The following is a 6905-nucleotide window of genomic DNA, read 5'->3' as shown; positions in this document are numbered from 1 at the left end:
GCACTCCTGCAGAGCCACCTCGTCCCTCTGCAGCGCGGCCATCCGCCCGTCACAGCGCTCCTACGGGAATCCCCTCGCAGCCTGAGCCCGGGGGAAGAGAGCAGCGGGCGGGGCACCTCCTGGCTGGCTCTTACAAGATTCGGGAGCCGCTCCGGGCGCTCAGGAGGCCCTCAGCCCTCCTCGTGGGAGCGGACAAAGGCTGCTGCAGGCGCCGCAGTGCGGCCGTTCGCTCCGTTTGTCCTCTCAGGAAAGGAGCGGCGAGACACGGCCTGAGGCTGGCCGGGGCCGCGGTACGGCGAGCGGGTATCTCGGTCTTGCCGGCGGCTGCGAGCGGAAGCGGAGCTGTGCCGGGGAGCGGGGAAGTCCCTGGCGCAGCCCCCACCCCCTCTCCTTCTCAGCCCCTCCACCGTCCTCCGCCATCTGAGCGCACGGCGTGCCGTTCCCACTCCAGCATCAACCCACCGGCTCCCCCGCCGGACGCAAACCGAAGGGCACCCCCACACGCGGCTGCTTCTGGATACGTCACTTCCTGTCAGCCATCGCTTACTTCCGGTGACGGCACTTCCGGTCCCGCGCTCCGGAGGGGGATGCGTCAGGGGGCGGGGGAGGGGCGCGGCGGCCCCGCTGCGGCCATTAGGTGGGGCCCTGCTGCCGCTGAGTGTTGTTGATGCGGAGTAATGGTACCGGGCTTGGCAGGATCCGCTCAGCGCGCTGCTGGCGTGGCAGAGGGCGGTTTTTCCACTTGAGGTGGAGGACGGGGCCGCGGGGAGAGGCCTGTGAGGTGCCGTGCCCTCTCCTCGTGCCATGATCAAGGGCTGGCGCGGAGGGCGCAGCCCACGCAGCAGTGCCAGGTTCGTTAGGCAGCGTCACACTGCTGCAACCTGCTCGTAGCGCACGTCATGGCGCTAACGACTCGCAAGAGACGGCAGGGTTCCATGAACCCATGTGGTGGTGGAGGCACTGTGTTTTGCTTTTCCCTTCCCACCGGGTGCTGGTGTAACCGTGCAGTGGGCAGCAGCGAGAACCCAGAACTGCTGCACGGGCAACATCTGGGCGCAAAACGGGGCAGAGCTTGGAGGACTGGCGCTACATGCAGCCGAGTGCAGCCGAGTCAAGGTTTAGATCAGGTGTGACTCAGAATAATCCCTAGTTACAAACAGTGCTGCATGTTCTCATGTTAGTGACTTCTTGTTGATGCTGGTTTTCTTTTAACCCTGTCAGAAGCATGAGAGATGTGTGTGTCTACATACATTCAAGCTTTGGGGGAGCAAAATTACTCTCTCATCATCTGGTTGTGAAAAGACTGCCACAGTGGGTAGTTAGTACCACATGCAACTTCCTTTCCTCCCAAGTGGAGCATTCACTTACTAAGTTCAATGAAATGCAAATAGACTGTAGAAGCTGTTAACATTGCCTTCTTCAGCCCCACTGCTGAGGTCCTCTCGGTTCTAATGTCAATTTTTTTTAGTTCAACCAGATTGATCAAAGCTCCTGGACTGCAGAACTCAATTATCAGAGAAGTGGGTTTCAAACTAACAGCTACATCACAGATCAGCAAAGGCTAACAGAATTCTTACCGCATGACTTGTTTCTCCATTCACTGCTTTTTAAAGACTAGGAAGCCCAGCATCATTCCTTTCCTCTTAAGAGTTCCATGTTGAGAACTCCCCCAGGCAAGCCTGAGAAGAGTTCCAGCAATTTTTGCTCATTAACATTTCAGAAGAAAATCTGTTGGATTAAGGCACAAGTCCTCCCAGAAATCTGAATTTCAGAATACAGCTAAGGGCCAAGGGAGATGAGAGCTTCATAGAGAGAGAGGGCTAGGGAGAAAAAAAGAGGTGGTCTTTTGAACAGACATGATCTTTGCCTACAGAAAAGCCTCTCTCTTATTGACACTTATTGCCTATGTGAGCTCAGTGCAGTTCTAGCTAGCCTGCTGCTATTGTCATTTGTGGATAAAGCTTCAGGCTTATGAAGATTAAATGTATATTTTTTCTTAACACGTGGAACATACACTATAAAGTATAAATACGTGTGATAAATGTGTTCATGCTGAGTACATGATATTCATTAGGCCAGAAAAAGAAAAAATGGAGGAATTTACATTAAGTTTTTAGCTACACTGTCTGAAATACAAGTATGCAGAAGTCATCACTGAAAAATCTTAACTGTGTCTCTTCATCAGGAACTTCAAGTAAACCCAGAATGCTTTTTACGCCTCTATTAGAAAGAAAAGTAGGAAAAATAAATCTTAAATTGATTGGTTGCTTTTTACGCCTCTATTAGAAAGAAAAGTAGGAAAAATAAATCTTAAGTTGATTGGTTGCTGAGACAGCAGTGACTTTATACACAGAGGTCTGTACAGCATCCTCCAGGGAAGGATGTCTGGCAAATAATTTAATACCAGCTTTTGCAGGTCATCAACTTGTTGTCTGGAAAGTTGTTTCTAATTGTACTTAGAAAGAGGTGGGGAAATGACTTGTCCCCAAACTCACTGTAAATGACCGTAACTTTGGTTAAAATAAACTAAAAAGGTAGACAGAATTTTGTCTGCTTTATTAACAGATTCAGGACAAATTTAAAGGGCAGGGAAAGGGGTAAGGGAATGGGGATATCATTCCCCAAAAGAGAAGCAGGGCTGCACAGGGCAGACAGTGGATTCTAAGGTGGTGGTGTATAAATAAGGGCAACAGTCAGTTGTTAAGTTATTCTTTCCTTTTTCTCTAAATCAGTGTATAGATTTATCTCAATCCATGAGTTCTGCTTTGATTTTTAAAATTCTCTCCCTCATCCCATAGGGAAGGAGGAGAGTGAGTAAATGACCATGTGGTGTTGAGTCACCTGCCAGGTTAAACCACAACACCCTGTTGCGCTGCCAGACAAGCTGCTGCCCGGGGGTCTCATTGCTGCGTGGTAACAAAGCTGACCTGCAACACTGCACCTGTGGCACCCGATAGCACTAAGGTCAGCTCCCTGCTGTGCTAATAAAAAAAATCCTTACAAACATCTTACCAAGATTTACTTTACATTTATTCTTAATGTATGGAACATACAGTATAAATATTTCATACTGAATGGCATTTACTAAGCCAGTGACAGTGCTGACTACTAGTGTTGATAGTGGAAGACATAATACACGTGATAATGACTCTCAGCAACATACAGTGAGGTGTTAAGACACAGGATGACACATGATGGATGACAGTACACGATGATATGCAACACTGACTTGTGACAACAGATGATGACACGTCATGACACACAGCAACATGTGATGTTGAGTCACAGTGATGGATAATTACACATTTTGATGTATCTTGACATGCAGTGATGACTCACAAAGACAAATGATGATATGTCATAACATATAACGACACTTGACAGTAATTTGTGATTGGTGGACTTCAAAGTGTCATGACGTGATGACAGGTAACGACAACTCGTGATGATGGACAATTATATGTCATGAGACAAGATGACTCAATTTTGTCTCATGACAACAGATAACACAAATGATACACTGGATTGATGTGTGACAATGGATGGCACGCAACAATGGATGACAACACTTCATGACACGTGTCAACACACAACAATGAGTTGTGAATATGGATGGAACACATGATGTTTTGGAGCAGAGTGGTTGGCAAGCTGTACAGAAGAGAAATATCATAGAATCATAGAATGGCCTAGGTTGAGAAGGGTATTAATAATCATCTCATTTCAACTCCCCTGTTGTGTGCAGGGTCACCAACCAGCAGACCAGGCTGCCCAGAGCCACATCCAGTCTGGCCTTGAATGCCTCCAGGGATGGGGCATCCACAACCTCCTTGGGCAACCTGTTCCAGTACGTCGCCACCCTCTGTGTAAAAAACTTCCTCCTAATATCTAACCTAAATCTCCCCTGCCTCATTTTAAAACCATTCCCCCTTGTCTTATCACTAACAATCCTTGTAAACAGCCGTTCCCCCTCCTGTTTGTACGCTCTCTTCAAGTACTGGAAGGCAACAATGAGATCTCCCCAAAGCCTTCTTTTCTCCAAGCTAAACAAGCCTAGTTCCCTCAACCTTTCCTCATAGGAAAGGTGCTCCAGCCCTCTTGATCATCTTAGTGGCCCTCCTCTGACCTGCTCCAAGAGCTCCATGTCCTTCCTGTACTGGGGGCCGCAGGCCTGGACGCAGTACTGCAGATGGGGCCTCACAAGAACCAAGTAGAGGGGGACGATCACCTCCCTCTCCCTGCTGGCCATTTTTTTAATGCAGCCCAGAACACAGTTGGCCTTCTGGGCTGCGAGAGCACACTGCTGGCTCATGTCCAGTTTCTCTTCCACCACGATCCCCAAGTCCTTCCCCGTGGGCTGCTCTCAATAAATTCTTCCCCCAGTTTGTATAAATACCTGGGATAGCCCCAGCCCAAGTGCAACACCTTGAGCTTGGCCTTGTTAAACCACATTAAGTTTATGTGGGTCTACTTCTCCAGCCTGTCTAGGTCCCTCTGGATGGCTTCCCTTCCCTCCATTGTATCAACTGCACCTTTCAGCTTGGTGTCATCTGCAAACTTGCTGAGGGTGCACTTGATGCCATCATCTGTGTTATTGATGAAGGTGCTGAAGAGCACCGGTCCCAAGACCGGCCCCTGAGAGACACCGCTTGTGACCGGCCTCCACCCTGACACAGAACCATTGATCACTACCCTTTGGCTGTGACCAACCAACCAGTTCTTAATCCACTGTCACAGACACGCCACCATTTCAGGATCCCTCACTGCAGGGGCTAGCGATCTCTCCTTACTCTACCCACAATCTCTCCTCGCTAGGACCATTGCAACACAGACACCAATATGGGGGATGCTGCCAAATGGTGTTTATTGAAATTCAACAGTATCTTATATACCCTCCAGAGTCCACTTGTCAGAATCTTATTGGTGGGTATCAGTCCAGGCTGCCCAACACCAGTCCTACCATTGGCCCTTCATTGTTGCATTGTTCCATGGTGGCCATCTCCAGGTGGTGTCCATCTTCTTGTTCCTTATCTTCGTCCTTCAGCTCCTTCTTCCTCGCTTAATTTCTTCCTCAAGGCCAATGGACGTACTGTTCCAAGCACCCACCACAATGTTGGATAACTCCCATATGTGCTTATCATGAGACAGACCAGCTGCCTGCACCGTGACAACCCGAATCCCCGGTTAGTCACCTAATAACAAACCCAACAATCCACTGAACAGTCCATCCTTCAAATCCACACCTCTCCAATATGGAAAGAAGGATGTGGTGAGGGACCATGTCAAAGGCTTTGCAGAAGTCCGGGAAGATGACATCCACTGCCCTTCCTCTGTCCTCTGTTGCTGTCACTTCATCGTAGAAGGCCACCAGATTGATCAGGCACAATTTGCCCTTTGTGAAGCTATATATATATATTTAAAAGAGTAGAAAAGCGTATGCTTGTACGTACTTAACTGTGGAGAAGAAAAATAACAGTAATAAAGGTTTTCCTGCTTCAGAGATAAAAGGACCAAATGAGAGGCAGGAAATATGTATAGACATTTTTTCTTGAGGCCCAAGAGCTCCCAGTCCCAATATGTAAGAAGGTAGCAGACCAGTTTGACTAAGTTGAGCCCTCTACATCAAACTAAAAGCAAAATACACGGGCAGCAGAGGCAGCGATATACATCCTATGAAGAGAACAGTGATATGGCTTGGGAATGCAGGGATCTAGCTAGTGCTCTCACCACACCACCCGGTTTAGAAAATCCAAAGCCGGGGACTGGGAGGATGAAGAACTGCTTGCTTCAAGAGATGGCTAAGCTTGATACCATCAGGGGACCCTGAAGGTACACAAGCCCAAAGGACCTGATGAGATGCATCTGTGGGAACTGGCAGATGAAGTTGGTAAACCACTGTCAATCAAATCAGAGAAGTTCCTAGTCCAGTGACTGGAAAAGGAAAAACATAAGCCCCATTTTTAAAAAGGCAAAAAGGATGACCTGGGAAACTACAGACCTGTCAGTTGATCATAAAGGAGATCTTCCGGAAACTATACTAAAGCAAGCCAGAGACAGAGGTGATTGGTGACAGCTCTTACTTCACTAAGGGCAAATCATGCATGACTGATTTGTTCTTCTATGGTGGCATTGTAGCATTAGTGGATAAGGCTCAAGCCTGAGCTTCTGATGTCATCTATCTGGACTGATCTGGATTCGACCGATGGACCATTCAGTGGATAATGCATTAGCTGTACAGTTACACTCAGTGATTGTCATCAACCATTGTCACTCATTGTGAAGGCAGAGACCAATGGTGAACCTCAGGAATTCATCCATTGAGCTATTCAAATAACATATTGATGTTGTACTAAGATACATGGTTTAGTGGGCAATATTGGCAATAGGTGGATAGTAGGACTAGAAGATCTGGAGAAGAGGAGGCTCAGGGGAGATCTTATCACTCTCTACAACTCCCTGAGAGGAGGCTGTGGCAAACTGGAGACTGGCCTTTGACCCCAGGTAACAGCAACAGCACAAGAGGGAATCAGAATCACCAAGGCAGGAATCACCAGGTGTGATGCTTTCTGCTCTGCGGTGCTCCCCACAGACAAAGCCCTGACCCCAAGGCAGAGCCCCAGCCCTTGGCCCAGAGGAATACATGGGCATTACTGGTGCAGCCTCTCCCTACCCAACAAGAAGTGGAAGCAATCCTTCTTGTCCTGTGTTGCTTAGACACTGGAGACAGAGGTAACCACTGATGAAAAATAAAATCCCTTGTGTCCATGAAGCACACTGTGAGATTAACTGTAGCACAGGTGATGGTAACATGCAGCATTATCTCATTTCTTTCAGGGTGGATGCTGGGAAAAACATAAGGACTGTGGTCCACAGGTTTCTACAAATGCACTGCATCCCAGTGATTG

Source organism: Tympanuchus pallidicinctus, unplaced genomic scaffold, assembly GCF_026119805.1.
Source record: "Tympanuchus pallidicinctus isolate F22 unplaced genomic scaffold, pur_lepc_1.0 scaffold16, whole genome shotgun sequence".
NCBI classification, from domain to species: Eukaryota; Metazoa; Chordata; class Aves; order Galliformes; family Phasianidae; genus Tympanuchus; species Tympanuchus pallidicinctus.
Note: the sequence above shows the minus strand (reverse complement) of the source record.